This window comes from Vicugna pacos, unplaced genomic scaffold, assembly GCF_048564905.1.
Source record: "Vicugna pacos unplaced genomic scaffold, VicPac4 scaffold_111, whole genome shotgun sequence".
NCBI classification, from domain to species: domain Eukaryota; kingdom Metazoa; phylum Chordata; class Mammalia; order Artiodactyla; family Camelidae; genus Vicugna; species Vicugna pacos.
In genome coordinates, this window is record NW_027328791.1 from 948,227 (window position 1) to 967,815 (window position 19,589).

The following is a 19,589-nucleotide window of genomic DNA, read 5'->3' on the forward strand; positions in this document are numbered from 1 at the left end:
TGTGGAGATGGGAGCAAACTGATCACCTAACCCGAGGCAGTCTGCCTCCCGCGGCGTCCCTTTATCCTGAACTCACCTCGCCATCATCCCAGGACCGTGCTGACAAGGACACCTAAATCCCTCAAACCTGGGCTAGCAGAGGTCGCCCCGAGGCCAGGAGAGGGGCAGATGGGAGGAAAATGACCAAGCCGGCGAGGCAGCCCCCTGAGCTGCTGTGCCGCCTCTTCTCTGCCCCCGACCCCTTCTCCTGACCTCACCACGCCCGCTCTCAGGAGCAGGCTGACTTCAATGGCTTGACTCCTACAAACGTGGGGGAGCGGACGCCGCCCCCAGGCAAGGCAGCTAGGAACATGGGACAAAGTCCCCTGGCTCGCCAGGGGCACCCTAGTCCCCGGTCACCGCCGCCGATCCCCGTCCCCAGAACGCACCCGCCTCTAGTATGTGTGTCTGTCTGACTGCCTGCCGAACTGCCTATCTATTGGAGGATTGGAGAGGCTAATTTATGTGTTTCCGTCTGTTTATCTAACGGAGGAGGAGGCGAATAGCATGTCTACATCCTTGCCTGCCTATCTATCTCTGTATGTATGTATGTATGTATGTATGTATGTATGCAAGCATGTATGTAAGTATGTATGTATCTGTCAATCTATCTATCTAGAGGAGGGACAGGGGTAGGCTAGTGTGTCTTTTTATGTTTCTGTCTTTTGAAGGAGGAGTTTAGTTTGTCACTCTTCCTGTCTACCTGGTTAAGGAAGCAGATGAGGTCTGTGTCTGTGCGTGTGCGTGTGCGTGTGCGCGTGCGGGTCTGTCTATCTATGTATCTGTGAGTAAAGGGGCAGGAGGCTACTGTGTCTATCTATCAGTCTATATATGCGTGTCTTGGAGGAGGAGTAGGCTAGTACGTCTGTCTGTGTGTCTATCTATCAGATAACTATGTGTGTACGTATAATAGAGAAGAAGGAGGAGGCTACAGAGTCTGTCTGTCTGTCTGTCAGAGGAGGAGAAGACTCGTCTGTCTGTCTATGTGTCTGTGATCCTCTCTCGATCTGTATCTACTAAAGAAGAAGGAGGTGGCCCGTGTATCTGGCTATCTGTGGGTCTCTCTAACAGGAGAAGGTAGAGGCTAGTGTGTGTATCCATCAATCTTACTGACTATCTATCTAATGGAGGAAGAGAAAGAATGCATTAAGTTTGCCTAACTATTATCTAATGGAGGAGATTACTGTGTCTAAGAACCTGCCTAATTGAGGAGTAGGAAGAGGCTAGAGGGTGTGTGTGTGTGTGTGTGTGTTTATGTGTGTCTGACTATGTATGCATCTGTCTGCCTATCTAATTGAGGAGGAGCAGGAGGTTAGGACATATGGCTGTTTCTAAGTGGAGGAGGAGGCTAGTCTGTCTGTGTGTCTATTTGCCTGTCTGTCTGTCTGTCTGTCTGTCTAATGGAGGAGGCCTCCTAGGACTCGACCGACCTAGAGGGATGTCAATTGCCACCCTGAGGCAGCAGAGCGCCCACAAAGCATGCCGAGGGCTACACTGGGTGGAAATCCACAGGCTTGCCTGGGCAGCCCGTGCCCCCCGCATCCGCCCTCTCTGCAGCCGCTCCCGCCCCGCCCCTTCCCCGCCCCCTGACCACCCCGCTCCCTCCTCCCGGGAGCAGGCCTACAGGGAGATGTGCATCTCTTGTTCCTAGAGTAGCAGAAAGCGACCCCAGGACCGGCCAAGGAGGAGATGGGAGCAAATACACGGGCTCGGTGGGGCAGCCCCTCTTCCTCACTGCAGCCCAGGACGGCACCGCGCCCGCCTTCGGGGCGCAGGCTGACCTGCAAACATGCATACTGTGAACCTGGGGCAGGAGAGGACGCCCCCAGGCCAGGCCGTTGTGGAGATGGGGGCAAAGTGATCTGCTCACCCGAGGCAGTCCGCTCCCTTCGACGTCCCTGTCCCCTGAACTCATCTCGCCAGCCTCCCAGGACCTGGCTGACGAGGAGACTTAAATCCCGCATATCTGGGGTAGCAGAGGCCGCCCCCAGGCCAGGAGAATGGTAGATGGTAGGAGAATGACTAACTACCCGGGGCATCCCCCTTAGCCGCAGTGCTGCCTCCTCCTCGGCCGCCGACCTCTTCCCCGGACCGCCCCACGCCGGCTCCCAGGAACAGATGGGACTTCAAAGGCTTGAGTCCGGCGAACCTGGGAGAGCGGAGACCGCCCCTAGGCCAGGCCGCTAGGGACATGGGGGAAAATCCTCTGGCTCGCCAGGGGCACCCGAGCCCTCGGGCGCCGCCGCCGACCCCGTCCCTAGACCGCACCCTGCCTCTAGTGTGTCTGTCTGTCTGCCTGCCTGCCTGACTGCTTATCTACTGGAGGAGGGGAGAGGCTACTCTATGTGGGTGTCTGTCGGTTTATCTAACGGAGGAGAAGACGACAAGTATGTCTCTCTGTTTCCCTGCCTATCAATCAATCAATCAATCAATCAATCAATCAATCTTTATCTATCTATCCATCTATCTATCTATCTATCAATGTACTGGAGGCATAGGAGCAGGCTAGTGTGTCTTTTTATCTGTCCGTCTGTCTGTCGTTTGGAAGAGGACATTAGTGTGTCTATCTAGCTACGTTCTTAATTGAGGTGTAGGAGGAGACAAGTGTGTGATTGTGTGTGTCTGTGTGTGTGTGTCTGTCTGTCTTTGTATGTAACTATCTACCTATGTAACGGTCGAGGAGGAGTAATTTAGGATGTATGTGTGTTTCCAAATGGAGGAAGAGGGTAGCGTTTCTCTCTCTCTCTTTATCTTTTTGTCTGTCTAATGGAGGAATCCTCCCAGGACTTGATGGACATGGAGGGATGCCAATTGCCACCCTGAGGCAGCAGAGGGCGCCCCCAGAGCACGCTGAGGGGTACACTGGGTGGAAGTCCACAGGCTTGCCTGGGCAGCCCGCGCCCCCCCCGCATCCGCGCTCTCTGAGGCCGCTCCCGCCCCGCCCCTTCCCCGCCCCCTGACCACCCCGCTCCCTCCTACCTGAAGCAGGCCTAAACGAAGATGTGCATCACCTGTACCTACAGTAGCAGATTCCAACCCCAGGACCGGCCAAGAGGGAGATGGGAGCAAATACACGGGCTCGGTGTGGCAGCCCCGCCTCCTCCCTGTAGCCTCTGACCGCAGAGTACCCGCCTCCGGGGTCAGATGGACATGGAAACATGCATGCTGTGATCCTGGGGCAGGAGAGGGCGACCCCAGGCCGGGCTGTTTCGGAGATGGGAGCAAACTGACCAGCTAACCCTAGGCAGTCTGCCTCCCGAGTCGTCCCTTTATCCTGAACTCACCTCGCCATCATCCTAGGACCTGCTGACAAGTAGACTTAAATCCCTCAAACCTGGGCTAGCAGAGGTCGCCCCGAGGCCAGGAGAGCGGCAGATGGGAGGAAAATGACCAAGTCGGCGAGGCATCCCCCTTACCTGCTGTGCAGCCTCTTCTCTGCCCCCGACCTCTACCCCTGACTTCACAAGCTTGCTCCCAAGAGCAGAGTGACATCAAAGGCTTGAGTCCTGCAAACTTGGGGGAGTGGAGGCCGCCCCCAAGCCAGGCTGCTGGGGACATGGGAGAAAATCCTCTGGCTCACCAGGGGCACCCGAGTCCTCGGGCGCCGCCGCCGACCCCGTCCCTAGAGCGCACTCCGCCTCTAGTGCGTCTGTCTGTCTGACTGCCGGCCTGACTGCTTATCTACTGGAGGAGGGGAGAGGCTACTCTATGTGGGTGTCTGTCTGTTTATCTAACGGAGAAGACGACGACTAGTATGTCTCTATATTTCCCTGCCTATCTATCTATCTATCTATCTATCTATCTATCTATCTATCTATCTATGTACTGGAGGCATAGGAGCAGGCTACTGTGTCTTTTTATCTGTCTGTCTGTCTGTCATTTGGAAGAGGACATTAGTGTGTCTATCTTCCTACCTTCTTAATTGAGGTGTAGGAGGAGACAAGTGTGTGATTGTGTGTGTGTGTGTGTCTGTCTATGTAAGTAACTATCAACCTTTCGAATGTGTGAGGAGGAGTAATTTAGGATATATGTGTGTTCCTAAATGGAGGAAGAGGGTAGAGTTTCTGTCTGTCTATTTATATTTCTATCTGTCTGTCTAATGGAGGAATCCTCCCAAGACTCATCTGACCTGGGGGGATGCCAATTGCCACCCTGAATCAGCAGGGGGCGCCCCCAGAGCATGCTGCGGAGTACACTGGGTGGAAATTCACAGGCTTGCCTGGGCAGCCCGTGCCCCCCGCATTCGCCATCTCTGCAGCCGCCCCGGCCCCGCCCCCGCCCCGCCCCCTGACCACCCCGCTACCGCATCCCGGGTGCAGGCCTACAGGGAGATGTGCATCTCCTGTACCTAGAGTAGCAGAGACCGACTCCAGGACCGGCCAAAGAGGAGATGGGAGCAAATACACGGGCTTGGTGGGGCAGCCCCGCCTCCTCACTGCAGCCTCTGGATGCACAGCGCTCGCCTCCGGGGGCAGGTGGACATGGAAACACGCATGCTGTGATCCTGGGGCAGGAGAGGCCGCCCCCAGGCCAGGCTGCTGTGGAGATGGGAGCAAACTGATCACCTAACCCGAGGCAGTCTGCCTCCCGCGGCGTCCCTTTATCCTGAACTCACCTCGCCATCATCCCAGGACCGTGCTGACAAGGACACCTAAATCCCTCAAACCTGGGCTAGCAGAGGTCGCCCCGAGGCCAGGAGAGGGGCAGATGGGAGGAAAATGACCAAGCCGGCGAGGCAGCCCCCTGAGCTGCTGTGCCGCCTCTTCTCTGCCCCCGACCCCTTCTCCTGACCTCACCACGCCCGCTCTCAGGAGCAGGCTGACTTCAATGGCTTGACTCCTACAAACGTGGGGGAGCGGACGCCGCCCCCAGGCAAGGCAGCTAGGAACATGGGACAAAGTCCCCTGGCTCGCCAGGGGCACCCTAGTCCCCGGTCACCGCCGCCGATCCCCGTCCCCAGAACGCACCCGCCTCTAGTATGTGTGTCTGTCTGACTGCCTGCCGAACTGCCTATCTATTGGAGGATTGGAGAGGCTAATTTATGTGTTTCCATCTGTTTATCTAACGGAGGAGGAGGCGAATAGCATGTCTACATCCTTGCCTGCCTATCTATCTTTGTATGTATGTATGTATGTATGTATGTATGTATGCAAGCATGTATGTAAGTATGTATGTATCTGTCAATCTATCTATCTAGAGGAGGGACAGGGGTAGGCTAGTGTGTCTTTTTATGTTTCTGTCTTTTGAAGGAGGAGTTTAGTTTGTCACTCTTCCTGTCTACCTGGTTAAGGAAGCAGATGAGGTCTGTGTCTGTGCGTGTGCGTGTGCGTGTGCGCGTGCGGGTCTGTCTATCTATGTATCTGTGAGTAAAGGGGCAGGAGGCTACTGTGTCTATCTATCAGTCTATATATGCGTGTCTTGGAGGAGGAGTAGGCTAGTACGTCTGTCTGTGTGTCTATCTATCAGATAACTATGTGTGTACGTATAATAGAGAAGAAGGAGGAGGCTACAGAGTCTGTCTGTCTGTCTGTCAGAGGAGGAGAAGACTCGTCTGTCTGTCTATGTGTCTGTGATCCTCTCTCGATCTGTATCTACTAAAGAAGAAGGAGGTGGCCCGTGTATCTGGCTATCTGTGGGTCTCTCTAACAGGAGAAGGTAGAGGCTAGTGTGTGTATCCATCAATCTTACTGACTATCTATCTAATGGAGGAAGAGAAAGAATGCATTAAGTTTGCCTAACTATTATCTAATGGAGGAGATTACTGTGTCTAAGAACCTGCCTAATTGAGGAGTAGGAAGAGGCTAGAGGGTGTGTGTGTGTGTGTGTGTGTTTATGTGTGTCTGACTATGTATGCATCTGTCTGCCTATCTAATTGAGGAGGAGCAGGAGGTTAGGACATATGGCTGTTTCTAAGTGGAGGAGGAGGCTAGTCTGTCTGTGTGTCTATTTGCCTGTCTGTCTGTCTGTCTGTCTGTCTAATGGAGGAGGCCTCCTAGGACTCGACCGACCTAGAGGGATGTCAATTGCCACCCTGAGGCAGCAGAGCGCCCACAAAGCATGCCGAGGGCTACACTGGGTGGAAATCCACAGGCTTGCCTGGGCAGCCCGTGCCCCCCGCATCCGCCCTCTCTGCAGCCGCTCCCGCCCCGCCCCTTCCCCGCCCCCTGACCACCCCGCTCCCTCCTCCCGGGAGCAGGCCTACAGGGAGATGTGCATCTCTTGTTCCTAGAGTAGCAGAAAGCGACCCCAGGACCGGCCAAGGAGGAGATGGGAGCAAATACACGGGCTCGGTGGGGCAGCCCCTCTTCCTCACTGCAGCCCAGGACGGCACCGCGCCCGCCTTCGGGGCGCAGGCTGACCTGCAAACATGCATACTGTGAACCTGGGGCAGGAGAGGACGCCCCCAGGCCAGGCCGTTGTGGAGATGGGGGCAAAGTGATCTGCTCACCCGAGGCAGTCCGCTCCCTTCGACGTCCCTGTCCCCTGAACTCATCTCGCCAGCCTCCCAGGACCTGGCTGACGAGGAGACTTAAATCCCGCATATCTGGGGTAGCAGAGGCCGCCCCCAGGCCAGGAGAATGGTAGATGGTAGGAGAATGACTAACTACCCGGGGCATCCCCCTTAGCCGCAGTGCTGCCTCCTCCTCGGCCGCCGACCTCTTCCCCGGACCGCCCCACGCCGGCTCCCAGGAACAGATGGGACTTCAAAGGCTTGAGTCCGGCGAACCTGGGAGAGCGGAGACCGCCCCTAGGCCAGGCCGCTAGGGACATGGGGGAAAATCCTCTGGCTCGCCAGGGGCACCCGAGCCCTCGGGCGCCGCCGCCGACCCCGTCCCTAGACCGCACCCTGCCTCTAGTGTGTCTGTCTGTCTGCCTGCCTGCCTGACTGCTTATCTACTGGAGGAGGGGAGAGGCTACTCTATGTGGGTGTCTGTCGGTTTATCTAACGGAGGAGAAGACGACAAGTATGTCTCTCTGTTTCCCTGCCTATCAATCAATCAATCAATCAATCAATCAATCAATCTTTATCTATCTATCCATCTATCTATCTATCTATCAATGTACTGGAGGCATAGGAGCAGGCTAGTGTGTCTTTTTATCTGTCCGTCTGTCTGTCGTTTGGAAGAGGACATTAGTGTGTCTATCTAGCTACGTTCTTAATTGAGGTGTAGGAGGAGACAAGTGTGTGATTGTGTGTGTCTGTGTGTGTGTGTCTGTCTGTCTTTGTATGTAACTATCTACCTATGTAACGGTCGAGGAGGAGTAATTTAGGATGTATGTGTGTTTCCAAATGGAGGAAGAGGGTAGCGTTTCTCTCTCTCTCTTTATCTTTTTGTCTGTCTAATGGAGGAATCCTCCCAGGACTTGATGGACATGGAGGGATGCCAATTGCCACCCTGAGGCAGCAGAGGGCGCCCCCAGAGCACGCTGAGGGGTACACTGGGTGGAAGTCCACAGGCTTGCCTGGGCAGCCCGCGCCCCCCCCGCATCCGCGCTCTCTGAGGCCGCTCCCGCCCCGCCCCTTCCCCGCCCCCTGACCACCCCGCTCCCTCCTACCTGAAGCAGGCCTAAACGAAGATGTGCATCACCTGTACCTACAGTAGCAGATTCCAACCCCAGGACCGGCCAAGAGGGAGATGGGAGCAAATACACGGGCTCGGTGTGGCAGCCCCGCCTCCTCCCTGTAGCCTCTGACCGCAGAGTACCCGCCTCCGGGGTCAGATGGACATGGAAACATGCATGCTGTGATCCTGGGGCAGGAGAGGGCGACCCCAGGCCGGGCTGTTTCGGAGATGGGAGCAAACTGACCAGCTAACCCTAGGCAGTCTGCCTCCCAAGTCGTCCCTTTATCCTGAACTCACCTCGCCATCATCCTAGGACCTGCTGACAAGTAGACTTAAATCCCTCAAACCTGGGCTAGCAGAGGTCGCCCCGAGGCCAGGAGAGCGGCAGATGGGAGGAAAATGACCAAGTCGGCGAGGCATCCCCCTTACCTGCTGTGCAGCCTCTTCTCTGCCCCCGACCTCTACCCCTGACTTCACAAGCTTGCTCCCAAGAGCAGAGTGACATCAAAGGCTTGAGTCCTGCAAACTTGGGGGAGTGGAGGCCGCCCCCAAGCCAGGCTGCTGGGGACATGGGAGAAAATCCTCTGGCTCACCAGGGGCACCCGAGTCCTCGGGCGCCGCCGCCGACCCCGTCCCTAGAGCGCACTCCGCCTCTAGTGCGTCTGTCTGTCTGACTGCCGGCCTGACTGCTTATCTACTGGAGGAGGGGAGAGGCTACTCTATGTGGGTGTCTGTCTGTTTATCTAACGGAGAAGACGACGACTAGTATGTCTCTATATTTCCCTGCCTATCTATCTATCTATCTATCTATCTATCTATCTATCTATCTATCTATCTATCTATCTATGTACTGGAGGCATAGGAGCAGGCTACTGTGTCTTTTTATCTGTCTGTCTGTCTGTCATTTGGAAGAGGACATTAGTGTGTCTATCTTCCTACCTTCTTAATTGAGGTGTAGGAGGAGACAAGTGTGTGATTGTGTGTGTGTGTGTGTCTGTCTATGTAAGTAACTATCAACCTTTCGAATGTGTGAGGAGGAGTAATTTAGGATATATGTGTGTTCCTAAATGGAGGAAGAGGGTAGAGTTTCTGTCTGTCTATTTATATTTCTATCTGTCTGTCTAATGGAGGAATCCTCCCAAGACTCATCTGACCTGGGGGGATGCCAATTGCCACCCTGAATCAGCAGGGGGCGCCCCCAGAGCATGCTGCGGAGTACACTGGGTGGAAATTCACAGGCTTGCCTGGGCAGCCCGTGCCCCCCGCATTCGCCATCTCTGCAGCCGCCCCGGCCCCGCCCCCGCCCCGCCCCCTGACCACCCCGCTACCGCATCCCGGGTGCAGGCCTACAGGGAGATGTGCATCTCCTGTACCTAGAGTAGCAGAGACCGACTCCAGGACCGGCCAAAGAGGAGATGGGAGCAAATACACGGGCTTGGTGGGGCAGCCCCGCCTCCTCACTGCAGCCTCTGGATGCACAGCGCTCGCCTCCGGGGGCAGGTGGACATGGAAACACGCATGCTGTGATCCTGGGGCAGGAGAGGCCGCCCCCAGGCCAGGCTGCTGTGGAGATGGGAGCAAACTGATCACCTAACCCGAGGCAGTCTGCCTCCCGCGGCGTCCCTTTATCCTGAACTCACCTCGCCATCATCCCAGGACCGTGCTGACAAGGACACCTAAATCCCTCAAACCTGGGCTAGCAGAGGTCGCCCCGAGGCCAGGAGAGGGGCAGATGGGAGGAAAATGACCAAGCCGGCGAGGCAGCCCCCTGAGCTGCTGTGCCGCCTCTTCTCTGCCCCCGACCCCTTCTCCTGACCTCACCACGCCCGCTCTCAGGAGCAGGCTGACTTCAATGGCTTGACTCCTACAAACGTGGGGGAGCGGACGCCGCCCCCAGGCAAGGCAGCTAGGAACATGGGACAAAGTCCCCTGGCTCGCCAGGGGCACCCTAGTCCCCGGTCACCGCCGCCGATCCCCGTCCCCAGAACGCACCCGCCTCTAGTATGTGTGTCTGTCTGACTGCCTGCCGAACTGCCTATCTATTGGAGGATTGGAGAGGCTAATTTATGTGTTTCCGTCTGTTTATCTAACGGAGGAGGAGGCGAATAGCATGTCTACATCCTTGCCTGCCTATCTATCTCTGTATGTATGTATGTATGTATGTATGTATGCAAGCATGTATGTAAGTATGTATGTATCTGTCAATCTATCTATCTAGAGGAGGGACAGGGGTAGGCTAGTGTGTCTTTTTATGTTTCTGTCTTTTGAAGGAGGAGTTTAGTTTGTCACTCTTCCTGTCTACCTGGTTAAGGAAGCAGATGAGGTCTGTGTCTGTGCGTGTGCGTGTGCGTGTGCGCGTGCGGGTCTGTCTATCTATGTATCTGTGAGTAAAGGGGCAGGAGGCTACTGTGTCTATCTATCAGTCTATATATGCGTGTCTTGGAGGAGGAGTAGGCTAGTACGTCTGTCTGTGTGTCTATCTATCAGATAACTATGTGTGTACGTATAATAGAGAAGAAGGAGGAGGCTACAGAGTCTGTCTGTCTGTCTGTCAGAGGAGGAGAAGACTCGTCTGTCTGTCTATGTGTCTGTGATCCTCTCTCGATCTGTATCTACTAAAGAAGAAGGAGGTGGCCCGTGTATCTGGCTATCTGTGGGTCTCTCTAACAGGAGAAGGTAGAGGCTAGTGTGTGTATCCATCAATCTTACTGACTATCTATCTAATGGAGGAAGAGAAAGAATGCATTAAGTTTGCCTAACTATTATCTAATGGAGGAGATTACTGTGTCTAAGAACCTGCCTAATTGAGGAGTCGGAAGAGGCTAGAGGGTGTGTGTGTGTGTGTGTGTGTTTATGTGTGTCTGACTATGTATGCATCTGTCTGCCTATCTAATTGAGGAGGAGCAGGAGGTTAGGACATATGGCTGTTTCTAAGTGGAGGAGGAGGCTAGTCTGTCTGTGTGTCTATTTGCCTGTCTGTCTGTCTGTCTGTCTGTCTAATGGAGGAGGCCTCCTAGGACTCGACCGACCTAGAGGGATGTCAATTGCCACCCTGAGGCAGCAGAGCGCCCACAAAGCATGCCGAGGGCTACACTGGGTGGAAATCCACAGGCTTGCCTGGGCAGCCCGTGCCCCCCGCATCCGCCCTCTCTGCAGCCGCTCCCGCCCCGCCCCTTCCCCGCCCCCTGACCACCCCGCTCCCTCCTCCCGGGAGCAGGCCTACAGGGAGATGTGCATCTCTTGTTCCTAGAGTAGCAGAAAGCGACCCCAGGACCGGCCAAGGAGGAGATGGGAGCAAATACACGGGCTCGGTGGGGCAGCCCCTCTTCCTCACTGCAGCCCAGGACGGCACCGCGCCCGCCTTCGGGGCGCAGGCTGACCTGCAAACATGCATACTGTGAACCTGGGGCAGGAGAGGACGCCCCCAGGCCAGGCCGTTGTGGAGATGGGGGCAAAGTGATCTGCTCACCCGAGGCAGTCCGCTCCCTTCGACGTCCCTGTCCCCTGAACTCATCTCGCCAGCCTCCCAGGACCTGGCTGACGAGGAGACTTAAATCCCGCATATCTGGGGTAGCAGAGGCCGCCCCCAGGCCAGGAGAATGGTAGATGGTAGGAGAATGACTAACTACCCGGGGCATCCCCCTTAGCCGCAGTGCTGCCTCCTCCTCGGCCGCCGACCTCTTCCCCGGACCGCCCCACGCCGGCTCCCAGGAACAGATGGGACTTCAAAGGCTTGAGTCCGGCGAACCTGGGAGAGCGGAGACCGCCCCTAGGCCAGGCCGCTAGGGACATGGGGGAAAATCCTCTGGCTCGCCAGGGGCACCCGAGCCCTCGGGCGCCGCCGCCGACCCCGTCCCTAGACCGCACCCTGCCTCTAGTGTGTCTGTCTGTCTGCCTGCCTGCCTGACTGCTTATCTACTGGAGGAGGGGAGAGGCTACTCTATGTGGGTGTCTGTCGGTTTATCTAACGGAGGAGAAGACGACAAGTATGTCTCTCTGTTTCCCTGCCTATCAATCAATCAATCAATCAATCAATCAATCAATCTTTATCTATCTATCCATCTATCTATCTATCTATCAATGTACTGGAGGCATAGGAGCAGGCTAGTGTGTCTTTTTATCTGTCCGTCTGTCTGTCGTTTGGAAGAGGACATTAGTGTGTCTATCTAGCTACGTTCTTAATTGAGGTGTAGGAGGAGACAAGTGTGTGATTGTGTGTGTCTGTGTGTGTGTGTCTGTCTGTCTTTGTATGTAACTATCTACCTATGTAACGGTCGAGGAGGAGTAATTTAGGATGTATGTGTGTTTCCAAATGGAGGAAGAGGGTAGCGTTTCTCTCTCTCTCTTTATCTTTTTGTCTGTCTAATGGAGGAATCCTCCCAGGACTTGATGGACATGGAGGGATGCCAATTGCCACCCTGAGGCAGCAGAGGGCGCCCCCAGAGCACGCTGAGGGGTACACTGGGTGGAAGTCCACAGGCTTGCCTGGGCAGCCCGCGCCCCCCCCCGCATCCGCGCTCTCTGAGGCCGCTCCCGCCCCGCCCCTTCCCCGCCCCCTGACCACCCCGCTCCCTCCTACCTGAAGCAGGCCTAAACGAAGATGTGCATCACCTGTACCTACAGTAGCAGATTCCAACCCCAGGACCGGCCAAGAGGGAGATGGGAGCAAATACACGGGCTCGGTGTGGCAGCCCCGCCTCCTCCCTGTAGCCTCTGACCGCAGAGTACCCGCCTCCGGGGTCAGATGGACATGGAAACATGCATGCTGTGATCCTGGGGCAGGAGAGGGCGACCCCAGGCCGGGCTGTTTCGGAGATGGGAGCAAACTGACCAGCTAACCCTAGGCAGTCTGCCTCCCGAGTCGTCCCTTTATCCTGAACTCACCTCGCCATCATCCTAGGACCTGCTGACAAGTAGACTTAAATCCCTCAAACCTGGGCTAGCAGAGGTCGCCCCGAGGCCAGGAGAGCGGCAGATGGGAGGAAAATGACCAAGTCGGCGAGGCATCCCCCTTACCTGCTGTGCAGCCTCTTCTCTGCCCCCGACCTCTACCCCTGACTTCACAAGCTTGCTCCCAAGAGCAGAGTGACATCAAAGGCTTGAGTCCTGCAAACTTGGGGGAGTGGAGGCCGCCCCCAAGCCAGGATGCTGGGGACATGGGAGAAAATCCTCTGGCTCACCAGGGGCACCCGAGTCCTCGGGCGCCGCCGCCGACCCCGTCCCTAGAGCGCACTCCGCCTCTAGTGCGTCTGTCTGTCTGACTGCCGGCCTGACTGCTTATCTACTGGAGGAGGGGAGAGGCTACTCTATGTGGGTGTCTGTCTGTTTATCTAACGGAGAAGACGACGACTAGTATGTCTCTATATTTCCCTGCCTATCTATCTATCTATCTATCTATCTATCTATCTATGTACTGGAGGCATAGGAGCAGGCTACTGTGTCTTTTTATCTGTCTGTCTGTCTGTCGTTTGGAAGAGGACATTAGTGTGTCTATCTTCCTACCTTCTTAATTGAGGTGTAGGAGGAGACAAGTGTGTGATTGTGTGTGTGTGTGTGTCTGTCTATGTAAGTAACTATCAACCTTTCGAATGTGTGAGGAGGAGTAATTTAGGATATATGTGTGTTCCTAAATGGAGGAAGAGGGTAGAGTTTCTGTCTGTCTATTTATATTTCTATCTGTCTGTCTAATGGAGGAATCCTCCCAAGACTCATCTGACCTGGGGGGATGCCAATTGCCACCCTGAATCAGCAGGGGGCGCCCCCAGAGCATGCTGCGGAGTACACTGGGTGGAAATTCACAGGCTTGCCTGGGCAGCCCGTGCCCCCCGCATTCGCCATCTCTGCAGCCGCCCCGGCCCCGCCCCCGCCCCGCCCCCTGACCACCCCGCTACCGCATCCCGGGTGCAGGCCTACAGGGAGATGTGCATCTCCTGTACCTAGAGTAGCAGAGACCGACTCCAGGACCGGCCAAAGAGGAGATGGGAGCAAATACACGGGCTTGGTGGGGCAGCCCCGCCTCCTCACTGCAGCCTCTGGATGCACAGCGCTCGCCTCCGGGGGCAGGTGGACATGGAAACACGCATGCTGTGATCCTGGGGCAGGAGAGGCCGCCCCCAGGCCAGGCTGCTGTGGAGATGGGAGCAAACTGATCACCTAACCCGAGGCAGTCTGCCTCCCGCGGCGTCCCTTTATCCTGAACTCACCTCGCCATCATCCCAGGACCGTGCTGACAAGGACACCTAAATCCCTCAAACCTGGGCTAGCAGAGGTCGCCCCGAGGCCAGGAGAGGGGCAGATGGGAGGAAAATGACCAAGCCGGCGAGGCAGCCCCCTGAGCTGCTGTGCCGCCTCTTCTCTGCCCCCGACCCCTTCTCCTGACCTCACCACGCCCGCTCTCAGGAGCAGGCTGACTTCAATGGCTTGACTCCTACAAACGTGGGGGAGCGGACGCCGCCCCCAGGCAAGGCAGCTAGGAACATGGGACAAAGTCCCCTGGCTCGCCAGGGGCACCCTAGTCCCCGGTCACCGCCGCCGATCCCCGTCCCCAGAACGCACCCGCCTCTAGTATGTGTGTCTGTCTGACTGCCTGCCGAACTGCCTATCTATTGGAGGATTGGAGAGGCTAATTTATGTGTTTCCGTCTGTTTATCTAACGGAGGAGGAGGCGAATAGCATGTCTACATCCTTGCCTGCCTATCTATCTCTGTATGTATGTATGTATGTATGTATGTATGCAAGCATGTATGTAAGTATGTATGTATCTGTCAATCTATCTATCTAGAGGAGGGACAGGGGTAGGCTAGTGTGTCTTTTTATGTTTCTGTCTTTTGAAGGAGGAGTTTAGTTTGTCACTCTTCCTGTCTACCTGGTTAAGGAAGCAGATGAGGTCTGTGTCTGTGCGTGTGTGTGCGTGTGCGTGTGCGCGTGCGGGTCTGTCTATCTATGTATCTGTGAGTAAAGGGGCAGGAGGCTACTGTGTCTATCTATCAGTCTATATATGCGTGTCTTGGAGGAGGAGTAGGCTAGTACGTCTGTCTGTGTGTCTATCTATCAGATAACTATGTGTGTACGTATAATAGAGAAGAAGGAGGAGGCTACAGAGTCTGTCTGTCTGTCTGTCAGAGGAGGAGAAGACTCGTCTGTCTGTCTATGTGTCTGTGATCCTCTCTCGATCTGTATCTACTAAAGAAGAAGGAGGTGGCCCGTGTATCTGGCTATCTGTGGGTCTCTCTAACAGGAGAAGGTAGAGGCTAGTGTGTGTATCCATCAATCTTACTGACTATCTATCTAATGGAGGAAGAGAAAGAATGCATTAAGTTTGCCTAACTATTATCTAATGGAGGAGATTACTGTGTCTAAGAACCTGCCTAATTGAGGAGTAGGAAGAGGCTAGAGGGTGTGTGTGTGTGTGTGTGTGTTTATGTGTGTCTGACTATGTATGCATCTGTCTGCCTATCTAATTGAGGAGGAGCAGGAGGTTAGGACATATGGCTGTTTCTAAGTGGAGGAGGAGGCTAGTCTGTCTGTGTGTCTATTTGCCTGTCTGTCTGTCTGTCTGTCTGTCTAATGGAGGAGGCCTCCTAGGACTCGACCGACCTAGAGGGATGTCAATTGCCACCCTGAGGCAGCAGAGCGCCCACAAAGCATGCCGAGGGCTACACTGGGTGGAAATCCACAGGCTTGCCTGGGCAGCCCGTGCCCCCCGCATCCGCCCTCTCTGCAGCCGCTCCCGCCCCGCCCCTTCCCCGCCCCCTGACCACCCCGCTCCCTCCTCCCGGGAGCAGGCCTACAGGGAGATGTGCATCTCTTGTTCCTAGAGTAGCAGAAAGCGACCCCAGGACCGGCCAAGGAGGAGATGGGAGCAAATACACGGGCTCGGTGGGGCAGCCCCTCTTCCTCACTGCAGCCCAGGACGGCACCGCGCCCGCCTTCGGGGCGCAGGCTGACCTGCAAACATGCATACTGTGAACCTGGGGCAGGAGAGGACGCCCCCAGGCCAGGCCGTTGTGGAGATGGGGGCAAAGTGATCTGCTCACCCGAGGCAGTCCGCTCCCTTCGACGTCCCTGTCCCCTGAACTCATCTCGCCAGCCTCCCAGGACCTGGCTGACGAGGAGACTTAAATCCCGCATATCTGGGGTAGCAGAGGCCGCCCCCAGGCCAGGAGAATGGTAGATGGTAGGAGAATGACTAACTACCCGGGGCATCCCCCTTAGCCGCAGTGCTGCCTCCTCCTCGGCCGCCGACCTCTTCCCCGGACCGCCCCACGCCGGCTCCCAGGAACAGATGGGACTTCAAAGGCTTGAGTCCGGCGAACCTGGGAGAGCGGAGACCGCCCCTAGGCCAGGCCGCTAGGGACATGGGGGAAAATCCTCTGGCTCGCCAGGGGCACCCGAGCCCTCGGGCGCCGCCGCCGACCCCGTCCCTAGACCGCACCCTGCCTCTAGTGTGTCTGTCTGTCTGCCTGCCTGCCTGACTGCTTATCTACTGGAGGAGGGGAGAGGCTACTCTATGTGGGTGTCTGTCGGTTTATCTAACGGAGGAGAAGACGACAAGTATGTCTCTCTGTTTCCCTGCCTATCAATCAATCAATCAATCAATCAATCAATCAATCTTTATCTATCTATCCATCTATCTATCTATCTATCAATGTACTGGAGGCATAGGAGCAGGCTAGTGTGTCTTTTTATCTGTCCGTCTGTCTGTCGTTTGGAAGAGGACATTAGTGTGTCTATCTAGCTACGTTCTTAATTGAGGTGTAGGAGGAGACAAGTGTGTGATTGTGTGTGTCTGTGTGTGTGTGTCTGTCTGTCTTTGTATGTAACTATCTACCTATGTAACGGTCGAGGAGGAGTAATTTAGGATGTATGTGTGTTTCCAAATGGAGGAAGAGGGTAGCGTTTCTCTCTCTCTCTTTATCTTTTTGTCTGTCTAATGGAGGAATCCTCCCAGGACTTGATGGACATGGAGGGATGCCAATTGCCACCCTGAGGCAGCAGAGGGCGCCCCCAGAGCACGCTGAGGGGTACACTGGGTGGAAGTCCACAGGCTTGCCTGGGCAGCCCGCGCCCCCCCCGCATCCGCGCTCTCTGAGGCCGCTCCCGCCCCGCCCCTTCCCCGCCCCCTGACCACCCCGCTCCCTCCTACCTGAAGCAGGCCTAAACGAAGATGTGCATCACCTGTACCTACAGTAGCAGATTCCAACCCCAGGACCGGCCAAGAGGGAGATGGGAGCAAATACACGGGCTCGGTGTGGCAGCCCCGCCTCCTCCCTGTAGCCTCTGACCGCAGAGTACCCGCCTCCGGGGTCAGATGGACATGGAAACATGCATGCTGTGATCCTGGGGCAGGAGAGGGCGACCCCAGGCCGGGCTGTTTCGGAGATGGGAGCAAACTGACCAGCTAACCCTAGGCAGTCTGCCTCCCGAGTCGTCCCTTTATCCTGAACTCACCTCGCCATCATCCTAGGACCTGCTGACAAGTAGACTTAAATCCCTCAAACCTGGGCTAGCAGAGGTCGCCCCGAGGCCAGGAGAGCGGCAGATGGGAGGAAAATGACCAAGTCGGCGAGGCATCCCCCTTACCTGCTGTGCAGCCTCTTCTCTGCCCCCGACCTCTACCCCTGACTTCACAAGCTTGCTCCCAAGAGCAGAGTGACATCAAAGGCTTGAGTCCTGCAAACTTGGGGGAGTGGAGGCCGCCCCCAAGCCAGGCTGCTGGGGACATGGGAGAAAATCCTCTGGCTCACCAGGGGCACCCGAGTCCTCGGGCGCCGCCGCCGACCCCGTCCCTAGAGCGCACTCCGCCTCTAGTGCGTCTGTCTGTCTGACTGCCGGCCTGACTGCTTATCTACTGGAGGAGGGGAGAGGCTACTCTATGTGGGTGTCTGTCTGTTTATCTAACGGAGAAGACGACGACTAGTATGTCTCTATATTTCCCTGCCTATCTATCTATCTATCTATCTATCTATCTATCTATCTATCTATGTACTGGAGGCATAGGAGCAGGCTACTGTGTCTTTTTATCTGTCTGTCTGTCTGTCATTTGGAAGAGGACATTAGTGTGTCTATCTTCCTACCTTCTTAATTGAGGTGTAGGAGGAGACAAGTGTGTGATTGTGTGTGTGTGTGTGTCTGTCTATGTAAGTAACTATCAACCTTTCGAATGTGTGAGGAGGAGTAATTTAGGATATATGTGTGTTCCTAAATGGAGGAAGAGGGTAGAGTTTCTGTCTGTCTATTTATATTTCTATCTGTCTGTCTAATGGAGGAATCCTCCCAAGACTCATCTGACCTGGGGGGATGCCAATTGCCACCCTGAATCAGCAGGGGGCGCCCCCAGAGCATGCTGCGGAGTACACTGGGTGGAAATTCACAGGCTTGCCTGGGCAGCCCGTGCCCCCCGCATTCGCCATCTCTGCAGCCGCCCCGGCCCCGCCCCCGCCCCGCCCCCTGACCACCCCGCTACCGCATCCCGGGTGCAGGCCTACAGGGAGATGTGCATCTCCTGTACCTAGAGTAGCAGAGACCGACTCCAGGACCGGCCAAAGAGGAGATGGGAGCAAATACACGGGCTTGGTGGGGCAGCCCCGCCTCCTCACTGCAGCCTCTGGATGCACAGCGCTCGCCTCCGGGGGCAGGTGGACATGGAAACACGCATGCTGTGATCCTGGGGCAGGAGAGGCCGCCCCCAGGCCAGGCTGCTGTGGAGATGGGAGCAAACTGATCACCTAACCCGAGGCAGTCTGCCTCCCGCGGCGTCCCTTTATCCTGAACTCACCTCGCCATCATCCCAGGACCGTGCTGACAAGGACACCTAAATCCCTCAAACCTGGGCTAGCAGAGGTCGCCCCGAGGCCAGGAGAGGGGCAGATGGGAGGAAAATGACCAAGCCGGCGAGGCAGCCCCCTGAGCTGCTGTGCCGCCTCTTCTCTGCCCCCGACCCCTTCTCCTGACCTCACCACGCCCGCTCTCAGGAGCAGGCTGACTTCAATGGCTTGACTCCTACAAACGTGGGGGAGCGGACGCCGCCCCCAGGCAAGGCAGCTAGGAACATGGGACAAAGTCCCCTGGCTCGCCAGGGGCACCCTAGTCCCCGGTCACCGCCGCCGATCCCCGTCCCCAGAACGCACCCGCCTCTAGTATGTGTGTCTGTCTGACTGCCTGCCGAACTGCCTATCTATTGGAGGATTGGAGAGGCTAATTTATGTGTTTCCGTCTGTTTATCTAACGGAGGAGGAGGCGAATAGCATGTCTACATCCTTGCCTGCCTATCTATCTCTGTATGTATGTATGTATGTATGTATGTATGCAAGCATGTATGTAAGTATGTATGTATCTGTCAATCTATCTATCTAGAGGAGGGACAGGGGTAGGCTAGTGTGTCTTTTTATGTTTCTGTCTTTTGAAGGAGGAGTTTAGTTTGTCACTCTTCCTGTCTACCTGGTTAAGGAAGCAGATGAGGTCTGTGTCTGTGCGTGTGCGTGTGCGTGTGCGCGTGCGGGTCTGTCTATCTATGTATCTGTGAGTAAAGGGGCAGGAGGCTACTGTGTCTATCTATCAGTCTATATATGCGTGTCTTGGAGGAGGAGTAGGCTAGTACGTCTGTCTGTGTGTCTATCTATCAGATAACTATGTGTGTACGTATAATAGAGAAGAAGGAGGAGGCTACAGAGTCTGTCTGTCTGTCTGTCAGAGGAGGAGAAGACTCGTCTGTCTGTCTATGTGTCTGTGATCCTCTCTCGATCTGTATCTACTAAAGAAGAAGGAGGTGGCCCGTGTATCTGGCTATCTGTGGGTCTCTCTAACAGGAGAAGGTAGAGGCTAGTGTGTGTATCCATCAATCTTACTGACTATCTATCTAATGGAGGAAGAGAAAGAATGCATTAAGTTTGCCTAACTATTATCTAATGGAGGAGATTACTGTGTCTAAGAACCTGCCTAATTGAGGAGTAGGAAGAGGCTAGAGGGTGTGTGTGTGTGTGTGTG